This window comes from Oncorhynchus mykiss, chromosome 12 (assembly GCF_057628025.1).
Source record: "Oncorhynchus mykiss isolate SJ-2025 chromosome 12, ASM5762802v1, whole genome shotgun sequence".
In the NCBI taxonomy this organism is placed as follows: domain Eukaryota; kingdom Metazoa; phylum Chordata; class Actinopteri; order Salmoniformes; family Salmonidae; genus Oncorhynchus; species Oncorhynchus mykiss.
The window spans coordinates 20,058,404-20,071,536 of NC_143033.1; positions in this window are offsets into that span (position 1 = coordinate 20,058,404).

Here is a 13,133-nt window from a genome sequence, read left to right on the forward strand (position 1 = left end):
AAAACGCTTCAATGGGGCAGAAGTCCATGGGTTGTTGTGATTCTGGATAGCCGGATAGCTACCAACAAAGACAAGAAACTGCCATGTGGGGAATCGTAAGTAACTCGTTTCAGCTAGTGTCATCTTGTTTTGAGGTGTTTTGACTGATTTCATGTCAATATGGCTAAAATCCACTAGCTGGCTAACCAACAACTATAACAATGTATTTAAGAGACAACGAGTGCTACTTGTGCAAATGTATTTAAGGTTTCAATAAACATTGGAGATTAAATATAGTTTACATGTTGTCAACAATCTAAACCAACCCTGTCTGTTTTGCCCCATAGTTGTGCACGCATCGTTTGTGTTGCTAAATAACCAGTCTATGTTCGCTACATACTTCAGTCTGAGACTTGTCATGTTCAAAACAACTGGGGAATCGAAAGTTTCCGACTTCCGACATCAGTGCGTACAAGACAAAAGGGAACTGTTTAACCGTCATCCAACTCGGAAATCCAAGCCGGAAACTCTGGCATCTTTCTAGAGCTCCTACCTGAAGATCACTGACATGATTTGACCTCATTTTGAGTTCCCAGTTGTTTTGAAAACCCCAGCTACCCCTTCTATCACTCAGACACGGGCAGTACAGGAGCATCATGGCTAAAAGTAACAGACTGGCCTATAGCTTCTACCCACAGACAATCAGGCGGCTGAATAGCCACCTGCTCCCCCTGTCCCCTTCCTGCCCCTCCCTCCCCCTCAACAGACAATTACACTGCTCACACACCAATGGACATTTATATTGATCATTGTTACAGTTGTAAACATGTATACAGTATATATATATATATTTTTTTTTTCCATTCACACCGGCACTGTTGGAGCTTGGAGCTTAAGTATGTCACTGTACACTGCAGCTACATCTGTGACCTGTGCAGGTGATCAAATACTAATCTAATCTTTGTTGTGATGTCAAAATGAGGGTTGTTGTAGCCTACAAAACAAACTCATCAGCGATTGGATAATCACTAACCAATCAGAGGATCAAAGCCAATTACGAATTTTCCAAACGCTGCTTTACCCATGTGTGTTCTGGTTCTGGCCCAACCCATCGGTTTCTGGGACCAATCAGGGGCCGGTTTCCGATAGCGATGGAATTTAGTGTTTTAATAATGCATCTTTCCTATGGCCGAAGATGTAACATGCATTTCCCAAAACATCATGCAGAGAGAACGGTCTCTAAGTGCGTTGTTGGAGCATGTGTCCATACTGATAGAATCAAAAGAAAGGGAGCTCTGTTCTCGGATCAGCTTTCAACATTAAAATCTTACTTTAACATTATAATTATTTCACAATACTGATGACGGATCAGATCCTAGGTTGATATTAGCACCTATGGCAGCAAATAAGGATTTACTAAATCAATGATTTGGCACATCATTGCGCACATATTAGGCTACACATTATGAAATATATTGAGACCAATTACAGACAGCCTACAAGTATAAAAATAAAATACAATAAATGTATTTCAATATGATTGAAATAGGTCTATAGTCTACGGTTTGTATTTTAATGCAGTCATCTCGGTCATTTGAATCATATTTTTAGACGTTGCTTGTTTGTATCAATTGCAAAGACATTGTCAACTTTGTATTTGGCAGTCACAGAGACCGATAGTCACAGAGACGGATAAACCATGTGATTCTATATTTAACGAAGATCTTCTTTGTATAAAGTGACGAGGGATGGCAAAAAGCATCGAGCGATGCATTTAGCTGTTCTACGAGTAGTCTGAGGCAGGCTTTAGATTACAAGGTTCTTCAAGTGCAACGTTAATAACGATGGTTTTGTGAAACAACTTGGAGATTTAACGATGCGCCTACAAAGGTTCTAATGATAAACTTAACCTTAAAATGCTTTTTGGAAACCGGGCCCAGAACAGTTCAAATTTGTTTGCGTTCTAGAAATTGCCAGGAAGGTACTCCAGACTTCCCTGCGGGTTCACGCTGAGTTCATTGTCGATAAAAGTGTCCCAGTTGTCCACAAATCCATCTGGAGTTACCTGGCTCGTTTGACTGGTAAGGCTGAATAAATAGACTGTAGCCGAAAGCGGAGGAGTGTAGTCAGAGGAGGTGCGGGTGCATCTGCGACAAGCGGATACTAGTGTGGTTTTCCGGTGGCAGGACTCAGATCAACATGGCAGTGTTGTCATTGTTTATAAAGGTTTATCTTTATACTGTTGAAATACACATGAACATTTTAGTCGTCACTCTTGTCCAGAGGAGCAAGTAGTGGTAAGTGCCTTGCACAACATCAGATTTGTCACCTAGTCGGCTCGGGGATTCGAGCCAGCGAACGTTTGGTTACTGGCCCAGCACTCTAAAATGCTAGGCTACATGCCTCCAACCCCCATATCACCAGTGGTGGAAAAAGTACTAGATTTTCATACCTGAGTAAAAGTAAAGATACCTGAATAGAAAATGACTCAATTAAAATGCTACTTGAGTAAAAGTCTAAAATTATTTTGTTTTAAATATACTTATCAAAAGTAAATGTAGTTGCTAAAATATACTTAAGTATCAAAAGTAAAAGTATGAATAGTTACAATTGCTTATATTAAGCAAACAAGACGGCACAATTAGTTATTTTTATATTTATTTACGGATAGCCAGGGTCACACTCCAACACTTAGAGATAATTTAAAAACAAAGCATTTGTGTTTAGTGAGTCTGTCAGATCAGAGGCAGTTGGGATGACCAGGGATGTTCTCGTGATAAGTGTGTGAATTGGACCATTTTCTGTCCTGCTAAGCATTCAAAATGTAACAAACTTTTGGGTGTCAGGGAAAATGTCTGGAGTAAAAATGACATAACTTTCTTTAGGATTGTAGTGAAGTAAAAGTTTTCAAAAATATAAATAATAATGTAAAGTACAGATACCCCCAAAAACTACTTAAGTAGTACTTAAGTATTTTTACTTAAGTACTTTATCACACACTCACAAACTGAAGTCAAATGTGTGTACATTGCACAATCAATTAGTGAGAGAGAGTGTAAAATATCACATTCATTTGTATCTATCCACTGTATACATGAATGGTGGCAAAGTTTGTTCCTGTTTCAGTCATGTCTTTGGTCAGGTTTGTGTAGGTCAAACAACAACACCCTAATTATTGGTTGACAATAGAACCACCCACCAGCTGGGTGAAGAGCATGGAGTACATTGAAGATAGACTCTAATAATCAACTAATCATGATCTTCAGCTGTGTTTGCTAGGGATGGGTGGAAAAGTCTGGCACCACTCCAGCCCCAGAGGACTGGAGTTGCCCATCCCTGTCCTATGCAGAGGCAATTAAGAGTTGTGAGAACAAGTGACGCTGTAGAAGATATGGTGGTGGAAGCCACAGCCCATTGAGAATGTTTGTTTCCAGTCAAAAAATTTAACTAGCAAGATGGCAGCAACCATGAATCGGAGTATGCAACCAAAAGTATATTATAAGTGCCTCCTCACCATCTTAAATAAGCATGCCCCATTAAAAAAACGTAGAACCAGGAACAGATATAGTCCTTGGTTCTCTCCAGACCTGACTGCCCTTGACCAGCACAAAAACATCCTGTGGCGTTCTGCATTAGCATCGAACAGCCCCTGTGATATGCAACTTTTCAGGGAAGTTAGGAACAAATATACACAGGCAGTTAGGAAAGCTAAGGCTAGCTTTTTTGAACAGAAATTTGCACCCTGTAGCACAAACTCAAAAAAGTTCTGGGACACTGTAAAGTCCATGGAGAATAAGAGCACTTCATCCCATTGTCCACAGCACTGAGGCTAGGAAACACTGTTACCACCGATAAATCCACAATAATTGAGAATTTCAAAAAGCATTTTTCTACGGCTGGCCATATTTTCCACCTGGCTACCCCAACCCCGGTAAACAGCCCTGCACTCCCCACAGCAACTCACCCAAACCTCCCCCACTTCTCCTTCACCCAAATCCAGATAGCTGATGTTCTGAAAGAGCTGCAAAATCTAGACCCCTACAAATCAGCCGGACTAGACAATCTGGACACTCTTTCTAAAATTATCTGCCGAAATTGTTGCAACCCCTATTACTAGCCTGTTCAACCTCTCTTTCGTATCGTCTGAGATTCCCAAAGATTGGAAAGCTGCCGCGGTCATCCCCCTCTTCAAAGGGGGTGACACTCTAGACCCAAACTGCTATAGACTTATCTATCCTACCCTGTCTTTCTAAGGTCTTCGAAAGCCAAGTTAACGAACAGATTACCGACCATTTCGAATTGCACCGTACCTTCTCCGCTATGCAATCTGGTTTCAGAGCTGGTCATGGGTGCACCGCAGCCACGCTCAAGGCCCTAAACATTATCATAACCGCCATCGATAAGAGACATTACTGTGCAGCCTTATTCATCGACCTGGCCAAGGCTTTCGACTCTGTCAATCACAATATTCTTATCCGGAGACTCGACAGCCTTGGTTTGTTTCTCAAATGATTGCCTCGTCTGGTTTACCAACTACTTCTCTGACAGTGTGTCAAATCGGAGGGCCTGGTGCCACGGGGTTCAATTCTCAGGCCGACTCTCTTCTCTGTACACATCAATGATGTCGCTCTTGCTGCTGGTGATTCTCTGATCCACCTCTACGCAGACGACACCATTCGGTATACTTCTGGCCCCTCTTAGGACACTGCGTTAACTAACCTCCAGACGAGCTTCAATGCCATACAACTCTCCTTCCGTGGCCTCCAACTGCTCTTAAATGCAAGTTAAACTAAATGCATGCTATTCAATCGATCACTGTCCGCACCTGCTCGCCTGTCCAGCATCACTACTCTGGAAGGCTCTGACTTAGAATACGTAGACAACTACAAATACCTAGGTGTCTGGTTAGACTATAAACGCTCTTTCCAGACTCACATTAAGCATCTCCAGTCCGAAATTAAATCTAGAATCGGCGTCCTATATCGCAACAAAACATCCTTCACTCATGCTGCCAAACATAACCTCGTAAAACTGACCATCCTACCGATCCTCGACTTCGGTGATGTCATCTATAAAATAGCCTCCAACACTCTACTCAACAAATTGGATGCAGTCTATCACAGTGCCACCGTTTTGTCACCAAAGCCCCATATACTACCCACCACTGTACGCTCTCGTTGGTTGGCCCTCGTTTCATACCTGTCGCCAAACCCACTGGCTACAGGTTATCTACAAGTCTCTGCTAGGTAAAGCCCCACCATCCTACCGATCCTCGACTTCGGTGATGTCATCTATAAAATAGCCTCCAAAACTCTACTCAACAAACTGGATGCAGTCTATCACAGTGCCATCCGTTTTGTCACCAAAGCCCCATACACTACCCACCATTGTGACCTGTATGCTCTCGTTGGTTGGCCCTCGCTTCATACTCGTCGCCAAACCCACTGGCTACAGGTTATCTACAAGTCTCTGCTAGGTAAAGCCCTGCCTTATCTCAGCTCACTGGTCACCATAGCAGCACCCACTCGTAGCACGCGCTCCAGCAGGTATATCTCACTGGTCACCCCCAAAGCCAATTCCTCCTTTGGTCGTCTTTCCTTCCAGTTCTCTGCTGCCCATGACTAGAACGAACTGCAATAATCACTGAAGCTGGAGACTCATATCTCCCTCACTAGCTTTAAGCACCAGCTGTTAGAGCAGCTCACAGATCACTGCACGTGTACATAGCCCATCTGTAAACAGCCCATCTATCTACCTCATCCCCATACAGTATTTATTTATTTATCTTGCTCCTTTGCACCCAGTATCTCTACTTGCACATTCATCTTCTGCACATCTACCATTCCAGTGTTTAATTGCCATATTGTAATTACTTCGCCACCATGGCCTATTTATTGCCTTAACTCCCTTATCTTACCTCATTTGCACTCACTGTATATATATTTTTTGTTTTCTTTTTTTCTACTGTATTATTGACTGTATGTTTTGTTTATTCCATGTGTAACTCTGTTGTTGTATGTGTTGAATTGCTATGCTTTATCTTGGCCAGGTCGCAGTTGCAAATGAGAACTTGTTCTCAACTAGCCTACCTGGTTATATAAAGGTGAAATAAAATAAATAAATAAAAATATTGTATTCTATACTATTCTACGTATCTTAGTTACTTAATAATGTTTACATATCTGGCATTACTCATCTCATATGTATATACTGTATTCTATACTATTATACTGTATCTTAGTCCGTTCCGCTCTGACATCGCTCGTCCATATATGTATATAGTCTTAATTCATTCCTACTTAGATTTGTGTGTATTGGGTATATGTTGTGTAATTTGTTAGATATTACTTGTTAGACATTACTGCACTCATATTACTGCACACATAACCCAACGTTTGTAGAACAACTAAAGTTGCATTAATAACATCAATAACTCTAAATAGAGCATATAGGAATACCTATTTCGTTGTGAACCGCTCGACACAGAATAGTGCGCACTCCCTGTGCACTACAGAATAGTGCGCACTCCCTGCGCATGTGCGCACTCCCTCAAATCGTTTGGAGAAAATATCCTTTCTATTTTATTCAACTTTGTTCAATTGTATTCTTCATACTATAAAATAATGCCACGGAATTCTAAGAAAATCTTGTCTGCTAAATGAACTTGTGTAGTCCACAGCCATTTGGCATAGCCAGATCAGAACCTAACATAAGGACAACTCAGTCTGCTATTCTGTTCTTCTGAAACGGACTACATTTTCTTCCAATCATGTCTAAAATAAATAATTGATTTATTGTGAAGGTGTAGCCTATATTACATGGATTTCTTTGACTTTTGGGCGTCAAAATAATTTTTCAATTCGCTTGATCAAACTTTCCTGTTTTATATTTGGGATGGCACGGTACCACGGATTGGTAGAAAACATTTATTTGGGCGGCACACAGCAATGCGGTACAGAGCTCAATTTGGCTTCTGCATGCCTCTGGAGGCTTCGCAATTGCGTCACACTATCCATATGGTGCCCCTGACCACATTTTCAGATCAAGTATAAATGGGCTTTTAGAAGAACAAGATGCTTTGTGACAGAGAAAGAAGAGAAGCCAGAGGGATCACTGGGCCCAAAATCTGTCATCTCCAGCAGGTAGTGTTTTTTCAGGATGTTTTTTTCTCACCAATCACGTTTTTGTATGAAGTTCAATGAGTGTTAAATTGTATTACCAAAAAATGTTCTGGCTTATTTGGTAAATGTGGCTTATTTTATCGAATAAAAGTTTCATAATGATTTAAGTTGTTATGAGTGTACTGGTATAAGTAGGACAAGTGACATCCTGGCAACTTTAAGAAACTTATTTTTCACTTCTTCACTTCTTTTTTATTTACCTTTATTTAACTAGGCAAGTCAGTTAAGAACCAATTCTTATTTTCAATGACGGCCTAGGAACAGTGGGTCAACTGCCTGTTCAGGGGCAGAACAACAGATTTGTACCTTGTCAGCTCGGGGATTTGAACTTTCCGGTTACTAGTCCAACGCTCTAACCACTAGGCTACCCTGCCACTCCAAAATGTTTGATGAGCCTTGCTGTTGGAAAACCACTAGTGTCCGACTTTCACAGATGCACCTACCAAGAGTTCATTCTGCTTCTATAGCGTACCATATGCTTCCCAGTCAAAACAGTTCACACACATATTGGGACAACATTTTAGCTTTTGTTCGTGTCGGTCTTCAGCATTTAATTTCTTTGGCTATTCGTGCATACATATTTGTTATTTTTGGCATTTAGCAGATGCTCTTATCCAGAGCAACTTACAGGAACAATTAGGGTTAAGTGCCTTGCTCAAGGGCACATTGACAGGTTTTCACCTAGTCTGCTCAGGGATTCCAATCAGTGATCTTTCAGTAACTGGCCCAACGCTCTTAACCGCTAGGCTACATGAGACAAGTCAAAGTTTGGACACAAGTTTTCGTCAGTGATTGGTCAAGGGTACTACTCCTAGTTTGTCATTCAGTAGTAGTTTTTATGTTAAAAAAATTCACCTGAGAAACACTGCACCAAACCTCTTAGCTAGATATAAAATTGCATCACTAAGACCTCCTTTGCAAAAATTCAAAATGAATGACAGATTTTTTGATTTATCTTATATTAATTCTTACTATTCTGAGGAAGTGTTCCCGGTTATGTTGTTGCTATAGTGGCTCGAGAGGGACCAACAACGGTAATATTGCATTTTTTTTCCTTGTTTTTCAAACAACAGTGTTTTGGGAGTATGAGAGCACAGACGGTGTAACAGTTTTCTTCCGTTGAAGGAGAGGAGGACCAAAATGCAGCGTGGTTAGAGTTCAACATGTTTAATCAAGACCATACACGAGAACACTACAAAATAACACATGTGAAAACCAAAACAGTCCTATCTGGTACAAAGACAAAAGACAACCACCCACAAAGTACCCACAGAATATGGCTGCCTTAACATCGTTCCCAATCAGAGACAACGATAGACAGCTGCCTCTAATTGAGAACCAATCTAGGCAACCATAGACCTACAAACTACCTAGAAAGGAAACAGCCAAAGACCCCTAGACCAGACAAAAACACATAAATCCCCCATGTCACACCCTGACCTAACCAAAATAATAAAGAAAACAAAGATAACTAAGGCCAGGGTGTGACAGACGGTTGCTTCAACAAGCCGAGTTCGGCTAAGACCCAATCGAACCTATGTATGCGGACGCTTTTAGGTTTACTGCTCAAATACTCAGATTGTTTGCTACAAAACTATTTGGAAATGGTCCTTTCTATCACAATCCTTGGGACGTCCCTACCCCATTGAAGTTGACATTTAAAATGCTTAAGGTTAGGTTAAGGTTATGGTTTAGGATTGGGACTTGCTAGCCTGATGACTCCCTCTAAATTCTTCCACTGTTCTTCTTCTTAAGTATTATGAAAAAAAGTTTATAGGTGCATGCCACCACTGTGTTGGCTGTGTACCACACTACTATTCTGTAGTATGAATTCATTACACTTTGTGAAAAAATTGCCTTACCAACTAACCCTACACCCATTAAAACATCACTATTCCATTACTTTGGCTCTATCTGTTCCTACACCAGGCCAGCAGCCTGGGAGGATGGGACACTATCGTTCAAAACACCTTTTAACTCTTTTGCAGTAAACTCTCGTACACCTAAGTCCTTCCCTGCAGTTGCCATCACAACATCTATTCTCTGTGATTTTTGTTCAATTCCTGCAGTACAGTTGACAACCATGGCCATGAAGCCAAAAAAACAACCTTGGTGAAGGACATGCTATTCCTATCACTCTCTATTGACCTCAGCCTACTCACAGGGATCTTCTTAGGATCCCTCACCCTGGACCCATCTACTACACTCTTCAAATCAAAGTCTATTACCATGAAATGCTAAGTTACAAGCTATTAACCAACAATGCAGTTCAAGAAATAGAGTTAAGAAAATATTTACTAAATAAACCAAAGGGGGGATACATTTTTCAGCAGTCTTATGGCTTGGGGGTAGAAGGTATTAAGGAGCCTTTTGGTCCTAGACTTGTTGCTCCGTTACCGCTTGTCGTGTGTTAGCAGAGCGAACAGTCTATGACTTGGGTGACTGGAGTCTGACAATTTTTTGGCCCTTCCTCTGACACTACCTAGTTTTTAGGTCCTGGATGGCAGGAAGCTTGGCCCCAGTGATGTACTGGGCCGTACGCACTACCCTCTGTAGAGCCTTACGGTCAGATGCTGAGCAGTTGCCATACCAGGTGGTGACGCAACCATGCTCTCGATGGTGCAGCTGTAGAACTGTTTGAGTATCTGTGGAACCATGACAAATCTTTTCAGTCTCCTGAGGGGGATTTTTTTTTTTTGTGCCCTCTTCACAACTTTGTTGGTGTGTTTGGACCATGATAGTTTGTTGGTGATGTGGACACCAAGGAACTTGAAACTCTCGACCCGCTCCACTACAGCCCCGTCAATGTTAATGGGGGCCGGTATGGCCCGCCTTTTCCTATAGTCCACGATCAGCTCCTTTGTCTTGCTCACACTGAGGGAGAGGTTGTTGTCCTGGCACCACACTGCCAAATCTCTGACCTCCTCCCTTTAGGGTGTCTCGTTGTTGTCGGTGATCAGGCCTACCACTGTTGTATCATCAGCAAACTTAATGATGGTGTTTGAGTCGTGTTTGGACACACAGTCATGGGTGATAAGGAAATACAGGAGGGGACTAAGCGCACACCCCTGAAGGGCCCCAGTGTTGAGGATCAGCGTGGCAGATGTGTTGTTGCCTACCCTTCCTACCTGGGGGCGTCCCTTCAGGAAGTCTAGGATCCAGTTGCAGAGGGAATCAAATCAAATCCAATTTTATTTGTCACATACACATAGTTAGCAGATGTTAATGCGTGTATAGCGAAATGCTTGTGCTTCTAGTTCCGGCCATGCGGTAATATCAAACAAGTAATCTAACCTAACAATTTCACAACAACTACCTTATACACATTATTAAAGTGGCTTAAGAGTCAGTATGTTGGCAGTATGTTGGCAGCAGCCCCTCAATGTTAGTGATGGCTGTTTAACAGTCTGATGGCCTTGAGATAGAAGCTGTTTTTCAGTCTCTCGGTCCTTGCTTTGATGCACATGTACTGACCTCGCCTTCTGGATGATAGCGGGGTGACCAGGGAGTGGTTCGGGTGGTTGTTGTCCTTGATGATCTTTTTGGCCTTCCTGTGACATCGGGTGGTGTAGGTGTCCTGGAGGGCAGGTAGTTTGCCCCCGGTGATACCGTTGTGCAGACCTCACTACCCTCTGGAGAGCCGTGCGGTTGTGGGCGGAGCAGTTGCCGTACCAGGTGGTGATACAGCCCGACAGGACAGCCCGCTCTTGATCGTAAATCTGTAAAAGTTTGTGTGTTTTTGGTGACAAGCTGAATTTCTTCAGCCTCCTGAGGTTGATGAGGCGCTGCTGCGCCTTCTTCACCACGCTGTCTGTGTGGGTGGACCATTTCAGTTTGTCCATGATGTGTACGCCGAGAAACTTAAAACTTCCCACCTTCTCCACTACTGTGCCGTCGATGTGGATAGGGGGCTGCTCCCTCTGCTGTTTCCTGAAGTCCACAATCATCTCCTTTGTTTTGTTGACATCGAGTATGAGGTTACTTTCCTGACAGCACACTCTGAGGGCCCTCACCTCCTCCCTGTAGGCCGTCTCGTCGTTGTTGGTAATCAGGCCTACCACTGTAGTGACGTTTGCAAACTTGATGATTGAGTTGGAGGCGTGCATGTGTTAGGGAAGATTCAGAATTTGTTGGTAACATATGTAAGATGTTTTATATTCATCAAATGTGTGTAAGTTAATTCTCATCAGAATGGTATTTTTGTGTTATTCTGTGGTGAGGGTTGCAGTATCTGTTCTATGTCAAGACTAAGTTGCATGGCCGCTGAGAGGGGAGAGGTCAAAGTGTCATCATGTGTAAACATATCTTTCACTCTCTACCTTTCCCATAGTGGGGAAAGGAAGGTTGCAGTGTCTGGAATCATTCTATGCTCCCTCTTATGTTGTTTCTATCTTAACCTATAGCCTCACCCTCCTCTCCGTGAGTTTGTCCAGGAGTTTGTATTTAGAGTGGGTTGTATCTAAATGACAATTTGATATATGCCTGTTGTAATGGAGGATTGGTTTATGGTTTGGGAAAGGAGACAAAGCTGAACGATGAGTTATGTCTATGCTGTCTGACTATGTGGGTCTTTGCAATTAAAGGAACTCAGTTGCATTGTAAGGGGGCTCTCAGAGAATTCACTGAGAGACACTGAATTTATCTGAGAGTCACAGGGTTGTGATAGAGCTCATATAATTAAAGATGGACTTTGATAACTAACTCTGACTTGTGTGTGTGGTTTGCTCCCATGATGTGGTAAATAGAGGAAATTTCCACGACACATGGCCACACAGTCATGGGTGAACAGGGAGTACAGGAGAGGGCTGAGAATGCACCTACCCTCACCACCTGGGGGCGGCCCGTCAGGAAGTCCAGGACCCAGTTGCACAGGGCGGGGTTCAGACCCAGGGTCTCGAGCTTAATGACGAGTTTGGAGGGTACTATGGTGTTAAATGCTGAACTGTAGTCGATGAACAGCATTCTTACATAGGTATTCCTCTTGTCCAGATGGGTTAGGGCAAGTGTGATGGCGATTGCGTCGTCTGTGGGTCTAGGGTGTCAGGTTGGGTGGAGGTGATAAGGTACTTGACTAGTCTCTCAAAACACTTCATGATGACGGAAGTGAGTGGTACGGGGCGATAGTCATTTAACTCAGTTACCTTCGCTTTCTTGGGAACAGGAACAATGTTGGCCCTCTTGAAGCATGTGGGAACAGCAGACGGGGATAAGGATTGATTGAATATGTCCGTAAACACACCAGCCAGCTGGTCTGCGCATGCTCTGAGGATGCGGCTGGGGATGCCGTCTGGGCCTGCAGCCCTGCGAGGGTTAACACGTTTAAATGTTTTACTCACGTTGGCTGCAGTGAAGGAGAGCCCGCAGGTTTTGGTAGTGGGCCGAGTCAGTGGCACTGTATTGTCCTCAAAGCGAGCAAAGAAGTTGTTTAATTTGTCTGGGAGCAACATCGTGGTCTGCGAAGGGGCTGGTTTTTCTTTTGTAGTCCGTGATTGACTGTAGACCCTGCCACATACCTCGTGTCTGAGCCGTTGAATTGCGACTCTACTTTGTCTTTATACTGACACTTAGCTTGTTTGATTGCCTTGTGGAGGGAATAGCTACACTGTTTGTATTCGGTCATGTTTCCGGTCACCTTGCCCTGATTAAAAGCAGTGGTTCGCGCTTTCAGTCTTGCGCGAATGCTACCAACAATCCACGGTTTCTGGTTGGGGAATGTTTTAATAGACGCTGTGGGTACAACATCACCGATGCACTTGCTAATAAACTCGCTCACCGAATCAGCAAATTCATCAATGTTGTTGTTTGACGCTATGCGGAACATATCCCTGTCCACATGATCGAAGTAATCTTGAAGCGTGGAATCCGATTTCTCGGACCACGTTGAACAAACCTGAGCACGGGTGCTTCCTGTTTTAGTTTCTGTCTATAGGCTGGGAGCAACAAAATGGAGTCGTGGTCAGCTTTTCCGAAAGG